The sequence below is a fragment of the Papaver somniferum genome, chromosome 10 (assembly GCF_003573695.1).
Source record: "Papaver somniferum cultivar HN1 chromosome 10, ASM357369v1, whole genome shotgun sequence".
Taxonomy (NCBI): domain Eukaryota; kingdom Viridiplantae; phylum Streptophyta; class Magnoliopsida; order Ranunculales; family Papaveraceae; genus Papaver; species Papaver somniferum.
Genome location: NC_039367.1, coordinates 27,866,418 through 27,880,834, shown reverse-complemented (window position 1 = coordinate 27,880,834; position 14,417 = coordinate 27,866,418). Strand labels below are relative to the sequence as shown.

The following is a 14,417-nucleotide window of genomic DNA, read 5'->3' as shown; positions in this document are numbered from 1 at the left end:
ACCCAAGTTGAGCAGCCAAGGCCCAAAGTTGAACTGGCGTTCAAGGTAGAGTTAGTGTCTTACGCATTAACTCAGGTGGAGCAGGGTTCTAGAACGGAAAGGCAATGCTCAAGGTCAACTGACGTTCAAGGTGGAGTTAGCGTCTCACACATTAACTCGAGAAATTTTTTGATAGGGGATAATTTTAAATGAGTCAATGAGGGACAAATGGTAAGATGACATTTGGCTTTTCTAAAAACAGTTTTATCCAAAATATTACTTTGTTTTTGTTTTTCCAAATTTACCCTTTCCAAATCAAACAAAATCTCGTATGGTAACTATCCAATAACCATCCTAAATTAGTGTTGATAAACACGGAACCAAAATAAAACATGATTTCAAATATTTATTAAGTCAATTTTAATAATTGTGTGAGCGAAATTTCCTAAGTCACATCAAACGGTTCTCCATCACCATGACCACCGTTAGTATTACCATCATCATGATGATGAGAATTGGAGGAAGTTGTTTTTTCATAATCCATTGAACTTGAACTGTTGATTATATCAGGAACACCACACCGTGGATGTTAAATCTGCTGTAAAGTTTGATCATCAAGAATCCTTTTTGATTCAAATTGAAAATATTTTGATAAGTTTTGAGATCATCCTTCATCAAAATTATCAGTGAAATTCAAACTGTGTAATTCTTGAATATAACCAAATCGATGAAAATACTGTTTTAGTTTAGCTGATCCATTAGTTTCTTCACCTATTTGACAACCAGTAAAGCTCTTGAAGTAATCTCAAAGATAATAAGTGAAATTTATAAAATGATCTAATACATGTTCTTGAAAATAAAAACCAGTTATTAAATTGGTTAAAAGACATAATAGTAATAAAAACAGAAGAATTCTAATTATCATAGTTTCTTATCGGGTTTATCTTCTTTCTTTCTATGTTTTCATAGATCGTGTATTATTTTAGTTCCATGTTTATATCAACGCTAATTTAGGGTGGTTATAATAGGATGGTTACCATTTTAGATAACTAACGATGGCAAATTTGGAAAAAAAAAACAACAAAATACTCCCTTCGTTCCACTTTAGATGATGTTTTAGGGTTTTTTGTATGTTCTAAAATAGATGAGAGTTTAGCTATTTTCTCTAAATTCTCACTGATTTACCCTTGTGTTGGAACCAAAACATAACATTCATTTCCCTTGTTATTAGTGAGAGATAAATAATCTATTTTTAGATTTTAAATTTATAATCTATTATCTTAGAATACTTGGTCATCCCAAGTAAAATTATATGGGGATTCATAATTTATAGTAGAATCTAGAAACAAAAAACTTGGATGTTTAAATTTTTAGGAAGGTATTCATATGGGAAGTTTTGGAAAAAAAGCACTCTCTTTGATGTTTCTTAATCTCCGTGAAAAACTCTACAACATCATCTAAATTGGAACGGTGGGAGTATTTGTTTAGATAAAACAGTTTTTAGAAAATCCAAGTGGCATCTTACCATTTTTCCTTCATGGCCTCATCCAAAATTATCCCCATCAAAAAATTTCTCCACTAAGAGAATCTCCAATGGGAACGTGATGTGCTTCCTATGTGGCTAATCACTTATGACATCCTTAGAACTAAAATCCCATAATTTTAGGAAGTTAAAATTATCCATCTCCAATTGATTCACCTTAAATTGAACTTGTAATACTATTATTGGCTTTGGTGAAGCAGTATTTTCGTACTTTTTAGCTTTGATAAAACCGAATCGTTGATTGGTTAATCTCCAATTGATCCACCTTAAATTGAACTTGAAATACTATTATTGGCTTTGGTGAATCAGTATTTTCGTACTTTTTGGCTGTGATAAAACCAAATAGTTGATTGGTTAATAATTGATGACATGGCTTTCTCACATCCTTAACAAGATCTTCTAAAACATAGGATCTCCTGGAGGATGTATTCCTAACCGCTATCCATGTCATCTCTACATTAGTTTACAACTTCCCGTTGGAAAGAATTTTTTAACCAAAAAGTCTGAAATCCTATGTGCCTAAGAAATAGGATGTTAACAACGTCCTATTCGAGATGCTCAACTCTCAAGTCAATCAAGGTTCTAGGTGGCCAAGGAAATCCTCAAGGTGGCGAGTTAGTGCTTACATTCTCATTAACTCAACGTGGAGTAGGATTCAATAATCATGATCGATGGGTAACATATACAGATAGTAACCGTATAGTGTGGAGTCTGATTGGACTGGTGAACTGGTTTAATCTCGCCAAAGTGGATATTGTTGGCGTATGTGGTGCGATGAACCACATATGTATATCTAGGGATAGCCCCACATGGAAGAAATAGGAGTACATGTGGATCTTAATAAGCTTGGGCATCTCTTTACGTAGCACCTTGGCCTTTTAAATTGAAATCACAAATCTCTTATCCACAGGTGGTCAAGTAGGGACATCATCGGTGCTTTGTGGTCGGGCCCGTAACAGGTTCATATGGTCCATGAAGATCCTAACATCCCTCACTGAAATAAGGAAGATGTAGAACAATAATACAATTTCAAAGGATCGATAAGATATCTTCGTAAACTAAAAAATATATCAAATAATTTTATTTTTGTTTTATTTCTATTTTTTTTCTGCGGGGGGGATTACGATATTATTTCATGGCTGGCTTGAGGATACAACTTGAAAAAGGAGAGGGATAGTATAAGAGAATGTCTAGGCGGAAAATGCTAGAAAGAATTTATGGAGTGAAGAATAAAAATATCTATCGGATTTTTCTTTGGTAAACTTGATATTAATGAATATTCATATGTTATAAAATGGGGAAGTTTTTTTCTAGCCCAATTTTTTATGTTTTTAATATGAAAAACCCATCAATAAGATTCTATATATGAGTAACCCATAATTAAATATTATGAAAAATTTATTTACAAAAATAACCTTTCAACTAAAATGTTAATAATTTGGTTTTTAAAAACAATAACTAAAAAAAACGTCAAACTAAATAATCCCTAAAATAACTCTTCTTTTTTTATCTTAAATACAATACCTAAAATAACTCCATCTTTTATTACGCCTTATCCTTTACGTTTTCTTATAATAACTCACTTGATTAACTCCTAAAAATTATGGCGGAAACTAACAAACGTATTCCAAAAATAACTAGTATATATTTTAATCGAACGGTGATAAATTGAATTTTCCAAAATCGAATCTTTAAAGTGAAAAGTAAAACTTTCCAGAAATTTTGTGTGAAAACACTAGGGGTGAGCATAAAAACCGGAACCGTGGATTTGACCCGTATACGTTCACAAAATTGCGGATTTCACCCAAACCGCAAAACGTATGGGCCGGACACGGGTGGGATTCTCAAATCCGCACGTTTTAGCGGTTTGGGTGCGGTTGAATATTGAAAACCGCGGATTACCCGCACCGTAGGTTAGTAAAGTAAAACCTTATAACATAAGACAGGCCCAGACCCCAATTCAATAGCATTGGCTTCCACTAGGCTTAAATGAGCTTCCACTAGGCTTCCAATTCAATTCAATAGTAAAGTAAAACCTTAAATGAGCTTCCACTAGGCTTTACGCAACGGTAGTAACGACTACTAACTAAAAACACGATGCCAAAGACATGCCCAGATCTCTTTTTTTTTTTTTTTTTTATCCCTAATCCGCGGTTAATCCGCAACCGGACCGCACAATCCACGGATCCGCGGATGATTGGGCCGGTCACGGTTTGATTTTTCAAATCCGCAGCTTTGACGGTTTGGTTGCGGGTGACCCCTAATCCGCAACCGTCCGTCCGTTGCACACCCCTAGAAAACACAATTAATAAGGAATTGCACTGTGAAAATTGAAATGGGGAATTTCGTTTCTGGCCCAAATTATTTTTTTACTTGCACATAAATAAGGAATTGGTTTTTTATTTCCTTAGATTTTTTGAGAATTTGTTGTTAACAACTTATAACGATAATTCCTAAAAAAAGCTTCGAAAAATAATTACTTTCATTAATGAATAATAATCCCTAAAAAACGCTCCAAAATAGCTCTCATTTACTTGATCACCTTATATAAATCAGTTTAACTTCTCACGTTTACTTTGAAAATTTCAGTTTTATGGATTAGGTTTTGTAAACCTGGCTAAATTGAGGCCTACATATTTTTTCATCCACCCCATAAAGAATGATAAGGGGTGTCTAAGTTTGATGAAATTATCATTTTACCCTCTATCAAATATTAATACTACTAATTTGTCCCCATCAAATCCTAATCATAAAATTAAAAACTAAAATCAAAATTATAAAACCAAAATCAAATTTAAAAATTAAAATTAAAGTCATAAAATTAAAAATTAAAAACTAAAATCAAAATTAAATTCATTTCCATCTCCACTTCAACTGATTCTTCTTCTTTTCTTCTCAACCCAATCATATACACTAGGTTTTAGTAACATAAAATTTCTCAAAAATTGAAAATTTTGAAATAAATTTTTCCTGGTTTATCAGAATCGGTTAACGTTAATGTATATGTGATCCGATTGCAAATATAAACGGTTTATGTTCATGCCCACAAAGACCGATTGTCCTTGATATGTTTTCTGGTTCGAGAAATTTGAACCAGAATCGGACTACATTAGCACTTATAAAAACCAATTGTTGATATATAATGTTAGAATCGGATTTTATATGTGTGTCGAGTAAACCGATTATTGTTCTCAATTTTTCTGTATCATTTTTTTGTTAGAATCGGATTACATGAGCATTCTTATAAACAGATTCCTGTTGTGCAATGTCAGGAATCGGTTTTTACATATGTATCGTGTAAACCGATTCTGATTAACCCATTTTTTTCCAGTTAATTCTCGATCATAAAATGAGTATGAAATCATACTCGATTTCATTTCGGTTACAAATGAAAAATAAAATATTTCCGTATGATTTTACCCAATTTGAAAACGAGTATAATTTTATACTCGAATCGAATCGAAAGAGAGTATAACTTCATACGCGGATTGAAAGCGAGTAAAACATCTTAAACGATCTGAAATTGAGTATGAAGTCGTACTCATTCTTAACTCGGGTATAAAATGCATTTTGATTTTATTTGATGTTTAACAACACATAATTCACAGATAAAAAAGAAAAATTTACCCACAATCGGTTTATGTTCATGCCCATATAAACCAATTCTGGATAATCGGTTGATACCAATGAAAACATATGCCGATTCTGAGTCCGTGTTCTTCAAAAGAATTCAAATTTTCAATTTTTTTCATGGTTAGATGATTTATTAACACACTTTAATTTCACATCTAACACTATATTTTACCACTAATCACCGAATTAACACTAATTAATTAGGGGGTAAATTTTTCATTAAAATTTTTTGGTTAAGGGCTTTTTATTTCACTTCAAAATGTTTCTCTATTTTGTCACGTAGTAATAGGACCAATTTAGCCAGGTTTTGTAAAACGTTTACTGTGAAAATTTCAGTTTTCATATTTTTGTGATAATCGTAATTTTCATGGATTGAGTTTGTAAAAATCTGAAAATCCCAATTTTTACCGTTTAGTGAAAATCGACATCGTATTTATCACAAGTTGAGATCGGTTGCATTTTCTGGAAATCTCAATTATCACCAACTCACAGAAAAATTCTAGTTTTCAAAATCCAATGAAATCACAAATTTTACTTCTCGGAATCAATCGCGTCTCGTGAAACATCGTCATTACCACCCATATATTGAAAATTTCAATTTTCACCCTTCACTGATGATCCATTTTTCACTTGCAAGTTTTATGTATAAACAAAAAACAAAAGAGGTCTTCAGTATGAAAATACGATGGGAAGTTTTAATATTTGTGTAATAAGAAGACGAAAATTGAGTTATGACATAAATACAACACAAAATTGGTTAAATAGACCAAAATTCCTGGCTGAAAAAGACAGTAAGATTTAGATACTGTTTAAATTGAAAAAAAAATGTAAAAATAGCCAGGATGTAAACATATTAATTGGGCTTAAATTCGAAAAATAATGGTAACAAATTAGTTGACCGAAAATAATGGTAGGATAGTTGACCGAATTTAATGGCATTTATTTTTCCTAATTAATTTTCAGAAAAATAAATAAATGATAAAGGTTATCTTAGCGAGTCCAATTGTAAAACCGGATGCACATTCCGGTTCTTCTGATTGGTTAAAATAATCCTTGCTTTATTTTAAAACTTTTTTGGTAATTACTTTTTTTTGTTGGAATTAAAAAAGACATCAAGTCTGATTGTTAACAAAACCGATTTATTAAATCTGATTGTTCAATTGTAAATCTTAGGGTTTCATCTATTTTTAAGTTTTCGGATTTGGGTTTTGATTCAATCTTATCTCTGATGAAAAACTCAGTAGTTACAAGTCGAAATCAAATTAAAAACATCACTTGTTTGTATGATTAGGGTACGAAGTAATATATTTTTGTTCATTTATCTTTTTGGATTATCCAGTACTGAGGGGATGTAAGATTGGATTATGGTTAACATCTAAGAAGCTATGAACTATTAGAGAAGATACTCATACTCCATTACAGGAACAGAGTTCATTTTCGATAGACTTCGGAAGTTTAAATTTGGACCTACTTTTGAAAACGTTATTTAAGCTCCTTTTAATTTGATGGTTGAATAATATAGGATGGGTTATCAAATAAGGTTGATTTGCTTGATCAATGAAAGTGAATATTCAATTCTGCAAGGTGAAGCCATTTTTCTAAGGATGGCCATTTGCCCCACCCAAATCTATCCTCGTGAATATCCGTCCCTATTGGGTAGGGTTTTACCCGTATAAACGGGGTTGGGGTTGGGGTTGGGTATGGGTAATAACCGAAATTAGTGAAGCGGGGATGGGATTCTAGGTCCCCGCCCCATACCCGTCCCGTACGTTCCCATTTTAGGATTTTATATATTTATATTATATTTAAACTAAAATATTATATTATATTATAAAAAAAAAAGGTAAAAGTATAAGATATCATTAACTATTTATATTATATTTAAACTAAGAAATTATATTATATTATATTATAAAAGGAAAGGTAAAAGTATAAGATATCATTAATTATTCATATTTCAGCTTAATGTTATGGGTAACTCGTAAAAAAACCCATCCCGTACGGGTATTTCCCATACCCGCCCCGTCCCAGATCAAGCGGGTAATGGGGAGGGTGTGGTTTTTTTTTCTAGCAATTACTAGTTAATCCAAAAAACTCAAGACCGATTATTGTGTAGTCCACCACGAGAACAAAACTATCCGCTGGTCCAAGAACATATTTTTGGACCAGAAAACTTATCTTCTAGTCCTATTCACGTGTGAGTGATATAAATTGCATTTTTCAAAAGCCAAAACTACCCTTCCGTAGAATAAGATGCATAACCAAATTCTATTTTACTTTCTCTGTAGCTCTTGAAGAAACCTCCGGGTATGAAATGAGGAAAATTTCTCACTGGAAAAATCAGAAAATCTCATCAACAACAGTGAAAAAGCTAAGCCCTCCACTAATCTCTCAAATTCTGATTTCAGGTATATTGTTGTTTCAAAATGAATTGTTCTAGAAATTTCATTTTAGGATTTATAAAAAATCAAAATTGATTTTTTTTTTTTTTTTTGGTTCATTTATCTGATTTGAAATTAGAGCGGAGATTTGTTATAAACGTTCTCATAGATTTTGTGTAAATTTTTTAATTTTTTAGTTAGTTCATCAAATTTGTCTTCTTCCAGTAATACTATATCATTTGAACAGATCCAACAAGATCCGCGAAGACATATTATTGATGGAAAACATAGTAATGTTACTTTCGATGAATTCCCTTATTATCTCAGGTAATAATCTTTTCATTTCCTCTGTTTTTATCACCTTCTTCTTCAATTTTCAAAATCTTTTGTTCAAAATTTTCATTTACAGTTAAATTTCAGACTCTTATGCTCAATTGAATTCCGATGGGTTTTTTTACTTCGTAATTAATGACATGCAAACATATGAATCCTATTTATGATCATTATTTGCTAGTTTGATACATTTACGACTTTGAGAATAACACAATGATATGTATAATGGTTGTTGTTTTTTTCTCAGTGCAATTGTCCGAGTTTGTCCATTTTGGTTTTTGTGAAGTTAGTGGATGTGAAGAATTTTTTTAAATGATTTTGTTATGCTTGGATTTGTTAATTTGAGGATCTCTGTGCATTTTCATGTGTATATTTTTATATTTTGCTTGTAGTGGATTTTGATTCCGAAAGAGTTGCTTTTAGCAGTTCTTATATGAATAAGTAAAAAAAAAAACTAATTGAGATTTTCTCCTTCAGATCCAGACATGTGCATTCGTATGTATGATCAAATGATACATATGTGTATGTACTGAATATAATATTCTCACTTGGAAAGTTTGTCAGTTATTTCAACCTCCAAACTAGATATCTACTAGGTTTTTACTATTGTGTTTTGTCAATTCAGTAGATATTTTTGTTGTCCCCAGTACATGTATATATGTAATGTAATATTTACTAGATTTTACTAAGTACATACCGATATCTACTAGGTGTTTACTCAGAACATATCAATATCTACTAGGCTTTCGTTTCTTATTTTCTTCGGTACATATTCATACGTACTGCAGTTTTTTGTTTTAACTTTGAAAATTTTGGGTTTTTGTTGAAAAATTGTTTACAAACATGAATTTATGCTTATATCTTACAGCAGCTATGAACCTTTAAGGAAATGAAACTAATGATTTTGTATTATTGTTATTAGGAAGATGGGGGGTTATATTTACCTTGATGTATAATAGGCAGTCGTATCATTGAGGTTATGTTTACGTGAAATTGAGTTTCATAGGATTTGCGTTAGTAGGAATGTGGGGGTTTAACTGGTGAGTGGGTAGAAGCAATATACATGTTCAATGGAAGAATTTTTTGATGATTGGGTAGGTGGTAGTAGAGCCGAACTTAGAAACAACTGGTGCACAAAAGCTTGTTGTCTTTAGTACATGTATATATGTACTTTGATATTCATTTGAATCAGTGGTAGAGTGATTATTCTCAAAAATAATAAGGTTGTAGGTTATTGAACTGAAACCACTTGTTAAAGAGATTTAACTGATATACCATATTTTTTAGTAGCCTTCCTGAGTTTTCAGCGTTGTAAAATTATTCTGCTATATCATATGAGATTCATCAGCTTAAAGAAGTTTGCAAATTTTTGCTTATAATGTGGTACAAATTTGGGTCTAACGCAGTTTTTAATTGCAGAAAAAAAAAGAACCAATAGAAGAAAAAGAAGCTAAAGGGTGTTGTTGTAGACTCTAACAGATATATATATCAATATGTACCATATTTTACCCAGTACATATCGATATGTACCGGTGTCAATGCTAAGCTTTGACTCTTTGTGTCCTATAAATTTGTGTTGTCTGATATGTTATAAGTATCCATTTTTGCTAAAATAATGCATGCTCTCTCAATAGAATGATGTGATACCATGTACATCCTTCCAAGTGCTACTGTGAGTATTTAGACCATTAACCTCTCAAACTCTAAGGGTATTCTAGCTTAAACCCTTGCACACTGCTTGACAATTTTGATTCCAGAACTAAATATAGTTTCATTTTACCCTTTATTTTTGGTCACACTTTGGAAACTGTCTTTGGTTCTATGCATCATGTTTGTCTTGAATTAGATTTTTCATATAGTTTCTATGTATCTATAAGTAACACTAAACTGATTATTTTTTTACTAATATGCAGTTGTTATCTAGTTTGTTTTACTCAGTATATTTCAATATCTTCAATACATGTGTATACGTGCTGCAATTTTCTGTTTTGATTTAATTTTTTTTTTGGGATTTTGTTCAAAAATTGATTTCAATTATATGAATTTCTGCCTATTATAGGGGTTATATCTTACAATAGATATGAACCTATATAAGAGTGACCATTAGAAATACATCTATTTTTTAAAGTTACCTGGTTAATTTATTTAGATATTGTTTTGTTTTTGCAGCTGAATTTTCTGAATATATCCAAGTAGGGGGTGGCAGGAATGGTGGTGGTAGTAAGAACAAGGAATCTGCGACCTGTGGTCATAATAGATGGAAGCATTGTGGATGTCGTTCCGTCGTCAGATGCCCACAGAACTCATGTTATGTCTCAGATAAATGCACAGTTTATTTATAGGAATGAAAGACTCGCAAAATTTGTGGACATAAATATCTACTGCAGAATTTGTTCTATCTAGTAGTCTCCGGACTGCATCAACATTCTCCCTCATTTCTTTCCAAAAGCGACTCATTTTGATAGTGCACTTAACAATATGGGGGAATTTATTGCACTCTCATCATTCCTGCAGAAGTTGCACAATGACGTCCTTGGAAAATGGAGATCCATAGTTTCTAATGTCGGTCTTTCAGTAGTTTTGATACTCGGTACATATTGATATGTAGTATGGTTTTACTCAGTACATATCGATATGTACTAAAGAATTATACAAAATATTAGAATTGCAAAGAAGAAGAAAACCAGAAACATCAACATAAATCGTTGGATGGAGTTGATTTTCGCATCTCAAAAGGGATGATATCTCTGTATCTTACTTTTTCATTCATGAGAGAGTACAATATCTGTAAACAATCCCAATTAATAGCTAAACTATACAAGATTTTCATTGTGTTGATTTTCTAGCATTCTTGAGAGTTCTATTTACGTTTATTTTTTTTTTTATATCCCTGGTATATAGTGATGAAGTGCATGTTATACAATAAAACAGACTTGATATTACTTGAAAAATACTTGACATTATAACTGCAAACTTCATTGTAGACATAATGGACAAAAAAGTGCGTACATTTTATCCAAAAAGATGTTGTCATCTTCCTGCAAACAAAACTAGGAACCCAATCAAAAAAAAAAACAATCTAAAAGTACTAAAATCTTAATGTTCTCAAAACTTTCTTTCAGTCCTCCTAGTAGCTAGAAAAAATAAACACAGTTCTTTAACAATAAGTCCAATCATCAGTTCTTTCAAACCTAAGTGCCCAAACTTTCAAACCTGCTATAGTGACAAGTGATTATAGATCTTCTTTTTGCACTAAATCCTCTTGGGATACCCTTTTCCCAGATTTGTTTGTGCGACAGACATCTACTCTCACATCTTTCGTTCCCATGGCATTTTGCATAAGTTTCCTAAATCTCCTTTCGTGCCATCTTCTTGCAGGTGTTGTAGTTCATAAAGGTGGTCAGAGTTTAATATCATGATCATGTATAAATAATAAAATTATAGTTCATTCACATGTATATCATATTATCCATAACAACAAGCACATTACTTTAACAGAAATGTACGAAAACACAATTCTAATGCAACAATTTTTTTCCTGAGCAAAATAACAAAGAGTTTTTTTTTCTTTAGCAAGGTAATACATATGTAATCTGAGTATCCAGTAGTACCTATAAATATGTACTGATGGATCTTTCTTCTTTTGCTGGATTGACAAGAGTCACTAGCTTGTAAAGTTCTCGCATACTGATATGTGATCTAAGTATTCAGTAGTACCTATCAATATGTACTGATGTTTGTTCATGCATAAAAGAGGTTTTTTACACAGTGAATGTCAATATGTATTGATATCTATTCAAGCATAAAGAGGTTTTTTACACAGTACATGTCAATATGTTCTACATAATACATGCCAATATGTAATATTAAATCATACAAACAACATTAATCTACAGAATGATGTGTACCAATGCATATCCAAGCATAAAAGAGGGTTGCACATGCCAATATGTACTATTAAATTATACACGAAACACTAATTAACTATCCATATATATCCAAACAATACATATTGACATTTTAAGGTAATGAGAGTTGGTTGAAAACAAAGTAAGAAGAATACATCAAGTACATGGTGATATGTACTGATGTATGTGTACTTCAAAAGTATCTGTTCAACAACACTACATATCCATCAGTATTCGACAATACATATTGGTATGTACCTGATGCATATGCAATCCAAGTATTCGATAATACATATTGATATGTAGCGCTGATGAATTCTACTTGTATTCAACAATACAATACATATTGCTATGTATTGTATTAACACATACTTCATATTATTTCTTTGGTATTCAAGGATACATATTGACATGTACTACATAAACGAATCACTTTTTCCTAAGCACATTTCGATATGTCCAAGCATAAACTATGCTAGGATTTTATACAGTACATATCATCAACTAATCACTCTTTCCCTTACTACATATTTATATGTATTCAAGCATGAACTAAGGGTTTAGAAAAAATCTGAAAACTCCTAAATTTATATATGCCAAACTTGAAATTTTTTTTGTGAAACTTCCAATATTCCACTACACAGACAAAAACCCCAAATTCATAGCAGTAACAATAAAATTAGTAATTTTGTAACAAAAATTTACAAAAAAAATACGAACCCTAAGAAATAAAACTTGAAGAAGATCAAAAAAATTACAACAAATACCTGTTAAATAGCTTCAAAATCTGTTATGCTAATTACAGTATATATTGATATGCATTGCACCAACGAATTGATGTTAATAAGAGATTGAAAACATTAATTTTTCGATTAGCATCAATTTCTTCAAGAAAAACTTGAAACTGAAAAAACCCTAGTTTTGATGTAAAATTGAAATTGAAAAACTTAAATCATACCTTAATTATATGTAAACCCATATCATAATCAGCATCAATAAAATCTTCTTCATTAACATTAGTTTCTTCAAGAGTATCTAAGATCCACACGATTTTTCAAATTTTCCGTAACTTGTTTGATTTTTTATTGTTGTTTTTTTGAATCTAGGGTTTTGATTTTCTTTTCTCTGGAGAAGACTGAAAAACTGATGAAGAAGAAGAATGAAATGTCGATGAAAACAAGAAGAAAGATGATTTTTTTTTGTAGCGTGTTTTCTTCTCTTCTTGTGACACGCGTGTTATTAGGGTTACCTTGGTAATTTTATGCTTTTTGAAACTTTGTTGGACCAGCCAGCAAATATTTTATCCCGCTGGACTATATATTAACCCGAATCGGGTTTTGTGGACTAAATAGCAAATTTCTTTTTTTTTTTGAACGGGACAGTGACTGGGATACAAGATCCCCGCCCCATACCCGCCCCATGACCATCCCTACATTTTTCAAAGAACTTGAGGAAGAAGAGGCGTTGTAAAGAAGATCTAAGTAGTCTTTATTATTTTTTTGTTTTTGACGTAATTTTAGGAAACAGAAAATGAATAAAAAGGGAAGTTAAAAAAATTATAAAATCAACGGTTATAACCCCAAATTTTGAAATATGGGGCTTTTGTATCAAATTTAAAAATTTAGGGGTTTTAGTATCAATTTTGTTTAAAATGGAGTTTTAATGGATCCCAACATTTGAACGGGGTTTTTGTACCAAAAAGTTGGTCACCTTGGATTTTTATGACTAGTTCTGTAAAATCAAAGAGAATAAAGAGGTGGTTTTCTCGTTAACCAACTAGGAAAGCCGGAATGTGCACCCCGGTTTTAGAGGGGTGCACAAAGTTGGACTCTATCTTAGCCATCCTATAAATATGAAAATGTAATATCAACTCAAAACTACTAATCTTAACCGTACATCTTATATTTTGGGCTATATATATATCTTAACTCATATTAATGATGGGTTTCTGAAAGAGAGAGGAACCAAACTTGGGTTCCTCAAAAATTTCCGCGTTAAAACCTATGATGCATCTTCAATTGTATTGCTTAAATGGATTTTTTTACATATAAAAAAAAGAACGCCTAAAACTTCTGGAGATCGACAAATGAAACAAATGCAATTGTGATAATTGTTGTGTTTTATATGTAAACTATCCCTTAACCCGTGCCGTTGTTGGTTCATTTTTAATATATTGTATAATTTGTGTCCCGAATACTTATCAACTCCTTGATTTAATATGGGTTTGTCACAAAAATAGTTGGGATTTTCCTCTCTTTTTTTCTTGTTCGCTTTCTTTAATATTTTACCTCCGGAAATTTTCTTAAACGAAAGAAATATAATCTTACTTCCAGACACTTTTTTATTTAGGTTCATTGCTTATAATGAGATAATGCTCTACATGAACATGGAAGTTTAAATATTTTTTGGAAATATGTCGTCAGCAACGCTCATCTCGGTGAAATCAATTAATTAATATCTTTCATAAAAGTCTCCCCATGCTCCCATTTCGCTCTAGATGACTCATCTATCATGGTCATGTTGTCGATCCTCCAAATAGAATAGTATTTTTTTGCATCGAATGGATGATACAAACTCTTCAATGTGACATGATTTTCCTGTAATTTTTCAACATCCATTAGATGACAATGTTTAAAATGT

At 31.6% G+C, this 14,417-nt stretch overlaps 1 long non-coding RNA gene across 1 annotated transcript; it reads left to right on the top strand.

Moving 5' to 3' along the window:
* Positions 1 to 7,382: 7,382 nt before the first annotated feature.
* Positions 7,383 to 10,707, top strand: LOC113317008. The gene is made up of 3 exons (XR_003343175.1): positions 7,383 to 7,563; positions 7,784 to 7,863; positions 10,039 to 10,707. It is a non-coding gene; the product is annotated as an uncharacterized LOC113317008 (long non-coding RNA).
* The last annotated feature ends 3,710 nt before the right edge of the window (positions 10,708 to 14,417 follow it).